The sequence below is a fragment of the Myotis yumanensis genome, unplaced genomic scaffold (genome assembly GCF_028538775.1).
Source record: "Myotis yumanensis isolate MYYU_CA2020_CCGP unplaced genomic scaffold, mMyoYum1.0.hap1 SCAF_10, whole genome shotgun sequence".
NCBI classification, from domain to species: domain Eukaryota; kingdom Metazoa; phylum Chordata; class Mammalia; order Chiroptera; family Vespertilionidae; genus Myotis; species Myotis yumanensis.
Window position 1 is genome coordinate 24,771,163 of NW_027223761.1, and position 10,186 is coordinate 24,781,348.

Here is a 10,186-nt window from a genome sequence, read left to right on the forward strand (position 1 = left end):
GAGTCTACCAGCCTGGGGATAGACATTCAGGTGAGGAGATTACATTGTAACAGGGAGGGAAACTGACTTTGGTCCTTAGCCCTTACTTTGGTGGTGATAATAACATTTGCATGTATTGAACACTATGGATCAGGGGCTGTGAACAAGCAATCTTCTTTAATCTCTATAGCAAGCATATAATATTAGGACCTATTTTCTCCATCATTTTATTTTATTTTTTCCATCTTATAGACGAAGAAGCCGGGCTTCAGAAATTTGGTGTGACTAACTGTTGGTCAAATAGAAAACAGGAGGCTGGACCAGTGATTTCTGACTTCTTGGTTTCCTCTTTCTGAACTTTTTTCTGGGCTCCCGAGCTTCTCCATCCACCTTCCTTCTTTCCTCCTGAGGCTCATGTGGCCTAATTGATAACCAGAAAATTTTCTTAGCTCTTGCCCTTTCTCCCATCTGGAGTTTTTTTAAACAAAGACCTGGTGTGCCTTCTCTCCACCGCCGACTCTGGCACCAGTGTTAGGAATTCAAGGTGGGGGCAAGATTCCTGAGGTCAGGCCAGAGGACCCAGAGTAGCAGCACCATATCGGTCCCTCACAATCCTGGCCCATCCGCTGAAAATTAATGGTGTTTCAGGACAGAACCATGAGACTTGAACTTTTGCCTTCCATTGAATAATGTGCCTGCCCATCGAGAAGTCTTCCCTATCGATATCTGTCTACCTGTGTGCTACGGTGTTTATCCCAGGGCTCTGGAGGAAGGCTGTAGGTCCCGAGTCTTTGCAACATTTTACTCAAGATCTTGTGGTTGTTATGCAAACAGAACACCTTGACAATGCTCTAATGGACACTTAGAGGGGGGAAGATTAGACTCCCTTTTATTGGATAGAAAGTGTAGAACTTGGTCCCTGTTCTCAAGGTGCTGATATCATCATGGACACAGATGAATGGAACATCAGAAACATCCCTCTGGTCAGTCGTGTTCCCTAGTCTTTCTTCCAGGTTTAGGGAGCTCATGGCCAATTTTGGTATCTTCCCAGTTGTGGAAGGTGGTTACTTCCTTAAACCTCATTCATTCAATATATATTACTTAAGGTGCCTACTATGTGTGAGGGAATGTTCTGGATGCTGGCAACATGACATATACCCTGCTTTCAAAGACCTTGCAATCCCATGACATAAGGAAAGGGCATTGCTAATCCTATATAATAAAAGCCTAATATGCTAAGTGTCTGGTCGACCGTTCAACCAATCAAAGCGTAATCTGCTAATGATATGCTAAGGCCGCTCAATCGCTTGCTATGATGTACATTGACCACCAGGGGGTAGACAACTGATGGTTGACCAGTTGCTATGATGTGCACTGACCACTAGGGGCAGATACTCAGACTGGTAGGTTAGCTTGCTGCTGGGGTCTGGCCAATTGGGACTGAGTGAGATGGGCCGGACATGCCCTGGAGCCCTGCTACGGTCCCTCCCCAGCTGGCCAACCTCCTGTGTCCCTCACCGGCCCTCTTGCAGTCCTGAACCCCTCGGGGGATGTCAGAGAGCCATTTTCAGCCTGATCCCGCAGGACAGGCCAAGGGACCCACTGGTGCATGAATTCGTGCACTGGGCCTCTAGTATGATAATAAGTGCTTTCCTTGAGGAAGTACCAGGTGTTATAGAGATGCATAAATGGAACATTTAATGAAATCAGGGAAGCCTTCCTGAAAGAAGTGACAACTAAACTCTGTCCAACTTGTAAGGAGTTGATGAGGAGTGAAGCTTTCCATGAATTGTGTTGTCAGTGCTTGACCATTTTCTTACTCCAAAGGAGATAGTCATAGTCACTGTATAAGTTGGCACTGAGCAGAAGATTAAGACAAAGATGAAGAATTCTAATTAAAGACCTGTCTAAAATAAAAAATAAAAAAGGTCATAGCTCCTCTCTTCTATCTCACTCACTCTCAGTGCTGGGCAGATAACACCTAGGTATGATTAAATTCTTTGAGTCTTAATTGACACTGACAAACAAGAGTATTAAAAAGAGGGGTCAACAAGGGGTGGAGAGGCTTTAACCCTTTTCACAAAAGGAATAGGTTGTATTTTGTATATTTTGAAGGGTATATGGTAAGGAAGAGGCATAACCATGGGAAGTTTCATATATTGTCTGGGCAAGAGTAGACCTCCATCCTACTCCTACTTTTTACACAACACCACACACACACACACACACACACACACACACTCCAGATGGAATGCCCTAACTGATGACTCAGAGTCATTAATAATATGACCACTTGTGCAGCCCAAAGATTAGACAGCCAAACGCCAAGAGTCTGTTATGTTGAAGTGGCACTGGGTGGGAAGCACTCTCTCCAGAGACCAGGGCAGGGTATGACTTGCCAGAGGAGGGTTCGTAGAATGTTTAGACTGTGACTCATAACGGTCTTAGATGAATAAATAGCTCTCTTTCTGCTGTGACTGTTGACAGGGCTGGTGACAGCTTACCTTTGCAATTGCCAAGGAGAATCTGACTCTGATTTTTGACAAGTTGAAGTAACCAGCCAGGCCCTCCAGAGAGACCAACATGACCCAAGACCCAGCCAAATGCAAAGGGCGATGAGGCAATGGGTGATATTTGGAGGCATGAAATCAGAATCATGAAATCTCCTCTGAGCCAAGGAAGAGTCATCATTGGGAAGGGAGGGCTACGGGAAAAAAATTTTCTGCTTCCAGGATTGGGGAACATTGTTTTGGATCTTCATGTGACTAGTTCACTGTAGACTACCACTTTGTTAACAGTTTTAGAGCTTCATAGTTCTGGTGATAAGAAAGCTAGTTCTCTTTCTGTAAACAACTATATAATTTAGGATATATTTGGCTACAAGTAATAAAAAAACTGACTGATAGTGGTCTAAATCATATAGATGTTTACCTTACATAAGAAGAGTTTGGAAGTAAATGTCCTAAAGCGAGAACAGAAACTCAATAGTGCTATCAAGATGCTAGGCACTTTTTAATCTTTCCACTTTCTCATACTCCATATGTGGGTAGGCCATTGATTCTTCTGTTGTTTGCCTCATGGCTGCAAGATGGCTGCCACCCCCCCTGCCACCCCCCCAGGACATCACAGCAGTATTCACAGGTAGAAAGGAGGCAAGGGGATAAGGGTGTAGAATAGCAAAGGATCCTTTTCTTGGAATCACTATACCATTTTATCAATGAAGGAACAAAAATATCCCAGAAGTCCTCCCAGCTGACTTACACTTACCTCTAATCAACCAGAATAGTATTAATCAAAACTGGGATACATGACTATCCTTAGCTGCAAAAGAGTCTGGGAAAGTCACTGTGTGGCAAACGTTAATGGAATAGCCATGACTGACTGAGACCAGTCATAATTCTACCCCTCAGGGCCGGGCATCTTGCTGCCTTAGGTAATACTGATGTTCTGTTGGCAAGGAAAGAAGTTTATTGGGGGCAGGGTAATGGTTTCTGCCATACCCTTAAGAAAGCCAGTTAAACGTTACAATATGAAGACATCATTAATTAAAAAATTTTAAAAAAAGGGATAGAGGTGTGAATTTGCAAAAATTTCAAGACAGAAATGTTTATAGGAATGTGATGGATTCCAAAGACTATTATTGCGTGCTAATAGAAGACTGCAGAGAAAAAGAAATTACCAAACATGTCCTTTGTTGTACTAACCATTTGAGCGGCAGGTCTTCACCTGCTCTGTGAACCTTCCCACCCCCTCGAGGCAGAGCTAGCCAGTCCCTCCTCTCTCTCTCCCCCCTTGCACTTTGCATACACCTCAATTATACAAGTCACCACCCTGAATTCAGTCAACAGAGATGTATTGTGTCCCTACCCTGACCTTGCCCTGTGCTTGCTATCTGTCTGTCTGCATCAGTTCAGGACAGACCTTCCTTGGCTTCCCATTGTCACCAGGTAATGGGCTTTGATGAAGGTAAACTCAGGTGAATGTTTAACTTAGCTCCCAGGCCCTTGGTACTGACTCAGGCTTACTTCTCCTATCTCACTTCCTGCCACTCCTCCTACCTCCCCCACCTTTGAATCCTACATTTCATCCATTCTCAACTCCTGAAAGTTGCCCATTTCTTCTCTCCACACCTTCGCACTGCTGTCCTGCACAGAACACTCTTCTTTCCCTCTGGGCCAACTTTCATTCATCCTTCAGGCCCCTGGGCAGCTTTTTCTCAGAACTGGGCTAGGTAGCCTTTCTCATGACATAGTTGTAGTCACTCTACAGTGTAACTGCTGGCTTCCCCAGAGGTGGGGCCGGGTTGCACTCACCCCTTCATTGCCAAGTGCCGGCTGCAGTGTCTGATCTATTCTGGTGGATGTTTGTTAAATGGCCGAGTGACAAGTTACTCATCATACATTCAGTGCTGGCTCACCTGGCAGAGCCCAGAGCCCCAGCCCTGGCCCAGAGGGGGAGATCTTCCAGCACTCCCTGGGCTGTAAGTGCAACGGGCACTGGGCCAGTTGTCCTGCCACTGTGGGACCATGGATCAAACACGTCTTCTTTCTGGACATCAACATTTTTCTTCTGAAACAAACAAAAAAAGAAATAGAGAAGAATTAGTTTTCAACTATATTTTTTAAAGCAGGAAAATCCGCCTTTGTGTCATTTTCTAAATGAAATATCCCTGAAGTCTGATCACAAAAACCTAACAGGGTAGAGGCTCTGCTGAAGCAGGGGCCTTGCTCTGGGTCCACTGCTGCCGTCACACCTGACCACAAAGACAGTGGCTTAGAACAACATGAATTTATTATCCTACAGTTCTGTGGGTTACAAGTCAGAGGGGTCTCACTGGGCAAAAAGATGTTGGCGGGGCTGCATTCCTTCCTGGAGGCTCCAGAGGTGGGGAACCATTTTTCTGCCAAAGGCCATTTGGATATTTATAACATCATTCCAGGGCCACACAAAGTTATCAACTTAAAAATTAGCCTATGTTTGGTCAAACATTTAATTAACTCACCCCTAATGCCTTGGCAGGGCCAGACCAAATTATTTCTTGGGGCTTATACAGCCTGTGGGCCGGATGTTCCCCACCCTGTTTTAGGGGAACACCATTTCCCTGACTTTTCCAGCTTCAGGAAGTGACATGTTTTGCCTCATGGCCCTTCTTTCAACTCCAAAGCTAGCCACATTGCGTCTCTCTGACCATCCCTCCGTAATCATAGCTCCTCTGACCACACACAATTCTTCACTGTAAGGACCTGTGTCCTTAGGTGAGGCCCACTAGGATAAAGCTGGATCATCTCCCCATCTCAAGGTCCCTAATCACATCTGTAAAGTCCCTTTGCCATGTAAGGCAACCTGTTCACAGGTTCTGGAGGTTAGGACATTGATGTCTTTGGGCGGCCATTATTGTGCCTATCACAAGGGGCAGGGAGTGGGGAAGAGTTGGGTGGATAGGAGCCTTTCTCTCTGTCTTTCCCTTCCTGGGGTGCCCTTGCCTCCACAGTGGCCCGTGGAGCCCTGGAGCAAAGTGTAAGACCTCCGGGGTCTCTAAGATCTCTTCTGACTAACAACTGGGCCTAATCTCTGTGACCTTGGAAAGTTATTACCTCTCTGTCCCTCCATTTTCCCAACTACACAATGGGAATAATAAATCTATCTACCTGACAGGCTTGTGCCGAGCTGACGGTAAACAATATATGCAAAGAGCTTAGCCCAGTGCCATGTCCAGCCAGTGTGAGCTGTTTTCATTCGTAGGTGCCTGAGGTTCCTTTCCATGCCTAACCTGGCTCCATCACATCTGCAGCGGATGGGATGAGAAACTGATTTTCCTGGGTCATTTAGCCACCACACTGAACTTTTTAAGAGTTTCAATTATTTTACCTCAAAAACAAAGCATATTTTTGTGCCTCTGGGATGAGAGACATTTTGTTCTTTTGAGCATCTGGAAAAAATGGTTAACCTGGTGGGTACCAATCAGAACATAGCAGGAGTCTTTTCAGACCAGAAAGCAATGGGAAGCCCTGGTGTTTATTTAGAAACATATAAAAATGGCTGAGGCCACGGCTGTGAGACAGTTTATAAAACACAAACACTAGGGAAGTTTACCAAATATCAGGCTAGAATTTTATAGCTCCTGGACGAAGCACGTATTCCAGATGACAATAAGAAATCTGGCTTCTAAACGTAAACAGCCCCTCATGTCACCTTTGAAGAAACTTTCTTTTGTCTCTTTTTTCTGGTCTCCAAGTCTTACAGTGTCATCGTTGAGCTTGAGCCAACTGGGCACGGAGCGTCAGTGCCATTATTTGTATTCATCCTCTCTGATTCAGTCCTACCGCTTGGAAGATTCTACCCTAAACTCAACATATGGGAAAAAACTTTAGACACAAAGACATTAATTGCAGCTTTATTTACAATTGTCCTAAATGGAGAGCATCTCAGATCATCTGCAGGAGGAGAACGCCTTAGTAAATTACGGCATCTCCAGATGCCAGGGCTTACGTGGAGCTTTGAAGAGCATGAGAAACCGAGAATGGCATGTCTCCTGAGAAAACAAAGATGCGGGATACATATGTACATGTAGTAGTCTGACTTCTGTGTTGTTAGGAAATACTGGGTGGGCAAGAGTAGGCTTACCATTGTCCATATGGAAAATAATACAATAATCACTAAATAATAATACGAGAATAAACTTTGTGTTTCGAGTACTCACAACCGTAAAACTATTTTTGCCCCACCTTCTGTATCAAAGAGATTGTTGTACTTATTCCGGGTGTTTTGAGTATGGAAAAAGGTCCCCTTTCACTATTTTTCTCCATTTTCCATCTCTTACAATGGGATAGATAGTATAGTGTTTAAACTCCTATAGCGGACTGCCTTCGTTTGAACCCTGCTGCCTACTGACCCACCTCTTAATCTCTCTGAATCAGTGGTTCTCAACCTTGGCTGCACATTAGAATCACCTGGGAATCTTTTTAAAATCCTGATTTCTGGGCCTCATCCTCTGGAAATTCTGTTTCTTTGTTACTAATGTTGTGGCCTCACCCCTTAACAAAGAAACAGAATTTCCGGAGGATGAGGCCCGGAAATGAGGATTTTAAAAAGATTCCCAGGTGATTCTAATGTGCAGCCAAGGTTGAGAACCACTGCTCTGAATCTTAGTTTTCACATCTGTCACGTGGGAGTAATCTTTCTGAGCTTGTAGATCAGCTGTGAGCATTAAAGAGCAAATCCAGAGAAGGGCTTGACAGCACTTTGTACACAGTAATACTGAGTAAGGGCTCAAGAGATGCCAGCTGGTAGTATTTTTTCAGATTAGAAAATGCTCTCCAACAGAACTAGAAAGAGAAATATAGAGTCTGCTGTCCTGCCTTTACTTTAAGGACTTACCCTAAATGGTTAATTAACAAACTTTCTATTTTTTAGAGCTTAGTCACCTATAATATTTTGGCAAATAGCTAAATGGTCAGCAGCTTAAAGCCTTTTGAATGAAAATACCCAGTTCTATTTGGAGAAACATGTAAGACCTTGGCTTATCGTCATCTGCCAACAATGCCTGCTTTTCCACCATCTCTACAAGTCAACTTCCACCCCTCAACACTTTCTAGGTGGATCTCCTTAGATGCTCATCTGTGTGTCCACTAATCATGTATTAGTTTGGCTGTAATTTACAGAAGGATGACCAACATAACTGACAGTTACAGAGCAGTGTAAAATGAGGGTATTGGTGGTGATTCATTGCTACATGACAAACTGCCACAAGCTTAGTGGCTTAACATGCCATGCAGTTGTTATGTCACAGTTTCTGTGGATCAAGAGTCTGGGCAAGGTTGCCGTGAAGCTGGGCTGCATTCTCATCTGGAGGTTCAGCTGGGGAAGAATTCACTTCCAAGTTCATTCAGGTTGTTGGCAGAATACATTTCCTTGCAGCTGTAGAACTGAGGGCACTGGCATCTTGCTGATTGGTAGCCATCCTCATCTCCTAAAGTCTGCTCACAGTTTCTAGAAGCTTCCCTCCATTTGTAGAGGCTTCTTATAGTTCCTAGAAGCCATCTGTAGTTCCTTACCATGTGGGCTTTGCCAGCATAGCTGCTTGCTTTATTCAGTCATCTGGGAGAGCCTCTAGAACAGGGGTGGGCAAACTTTTTGACTCGAGGGCCACGATGGGTTCTTAAACTGGACCGGAGGGCCGGAACAAAAGCATGGATGGAGTGTTTGTGTGAACTAATATAAATTCAAAATAAACATCATTACATAAAAGGGTACAGTCTTTTTTTTTTTAGTTTTAGTCATTTCAAACGGGCCGGATCCGGCCCACGGGCCATAGTTTGCCCACGGCTGCTCTAGAACAAGTCTGCTAACAAGATGAAGCCTATATAGTGTAATGTTTCCATGGGAGTGACATCCCAGCACCTTTGCCATATTCTACTTGTTAGAAGCAAGTCACAGGTCCCACCGATGTTCCAGAGGAGTGGATCACACAAAGGTGTGCCTGCCCATAGGTCGGGATCATGGGGACCACCTCCTGGTCTGCTCACCACCACAAGGAAGGGAGCTATTTTTTCCTGCTACCGAGAAGCCTGAGCATAGGTACCTGGGCATTGAGGGAGCACCTCCACACTACCATCCATGCCCCAGGCTCTTCGCTTTCTGTTCTACCATCTTTCATCCTTTTGCTCATAAGAGTGATGCTGTTCTCCTAGGCCAGTGACGGCGAACCTTTTGAGCTCGGCGTGTCAGCATTTTGAAAAGCCCTAACTTCACTCTGGTGCCGTGTCACATGTAGAAATTTTTTGATATTTGCAACCATAGGAAAACAAAGACTTCTATTTTTGATATTTATTTTATATATGTAAATGCCATTTAACAAAGGAAAATCAACCAAAAAAATGAGTTCACGTGTCACCTCTGACACGCGTGTCATAGGTTCGCCATCACTGCTCTAGGCTCACATCCTCATTCAAAGAATAAGATCGGGAATGGGCAAAAGACACAGGTCAACTAAGTACGACTCTTGTTATCAGTAAAACAATAGGACCCCTGAACCCCCATCTATAACCGCGTCCATTGCCTCTCATTGCCTCATTGGCTATTTCTACTGTGCAGGCCATTAGAATCTATAAAGTTTAATAAACAGTACCCATGCCATCCCAATAAAATGAGCAATGTCTGCCACAAACATTTTCTACATGTGGGCACATGAGTTAAGCTTCCAGGGGGCTAGCCTATGAGTAAGTTATGGAGCTTGAATGAGAAAATGAATGATACATCCTTTGCACATCTCAATCAAGGTTGCTTCTTTCCTCCCTTTCCCCCTTTCTTTTCTGCACTGCCCCCACCTCTCCGTTTGAATGCTCCAAGCACAGCGGCAGCTCCAGAGTTAAGCACCCTGGCGTTGGAGCTCAGAGGAGAGTTGAGGAGGGAGGAATGTAATAGCCCCAGCTGGAACCCTGCCAGGGGACTAGCAACTGCAACACCCTTATTTACTCTAGGGAGGAGCAGCCTGGAAACTTTTTATGAGATTCCAGAAGCAGCAAGGTCATCAGTTTTATGGCCATGCCGCTTCGTTTGTAAATACAGCCTTTGAATGAATGTTTGGGCTCCATGACAAGAACAAGGCTGATGTTAGCTCCTTTGGAACAGGGGACAGTAAAATAAATAAGAGATATTCCGTTCCACACGACTGCAAGGTTTTCTGAGTCACTTCAGACCCCCCAACAAACAACAACAACAAGCTGATTATACCTTCAGAGGCTCCAGGTCGCCTCACAGCAAAGCCCCCATGTGCGTCGGAGCCAGGTAATCTGATTTGTCAGGTCACGGGGAAGCAACATGTGTTGACTATCATGCTCATTTCCCAGCCAGCTGCAAGTGTCTGGAGGAAAGCTCTCGGTCAGGCCTGTCCGCTGTGATAAAGTCAGGGCCGAGGGGGAGGGCCGCGGCCAGCCAGCCTTTGTGTGCTCTTGTAAAGAGGAACCAGCTCCTCTAGGGACACCTGGGCCTCTTTCTCTAATTGCTCACCGGACTGTGCCTTTTACTGCAGCTGAATATTTACTAGGCTGGGCCCAGGAAACATTCAGCCTCCATTGTCTGGCCAGCTGCCAGGGCCAGCTCCGATTGCTGTTGGCCATGGGGACAGGGTCACCCTATCTTTGGGTTTCTTTTCTTTGGGCCACAAGGCACAAAGGCAGAGCCAGCTTGTGTGTGTCTGTTTATGGGG

General features: G+C 45.1%; 1 long non-coding RNA gene across 1 annotated transcript; it reads right to left on the reverse strand.

The window, feature by feature from the left end:
- Nucleotides 1–230: 230 nt before the first annotated feature.
- Nucleotides 231–9,818, reverse strand: LOC139017998 (uncharacterized). The gene is made up of 3 exons (XR_011472893.1): nt 9,712–9,818; nt 4,397–4,548; nt 231–400 (listed from the first exon to the last, which is right to left on the reverse strand). It is a non-coding gene; the product is annotated as an uncharacterized lncRNA (long non-coding RNA).
- Between the last annotated feature and the right edge of the window lie 368 nt (nt 9,819–10,186).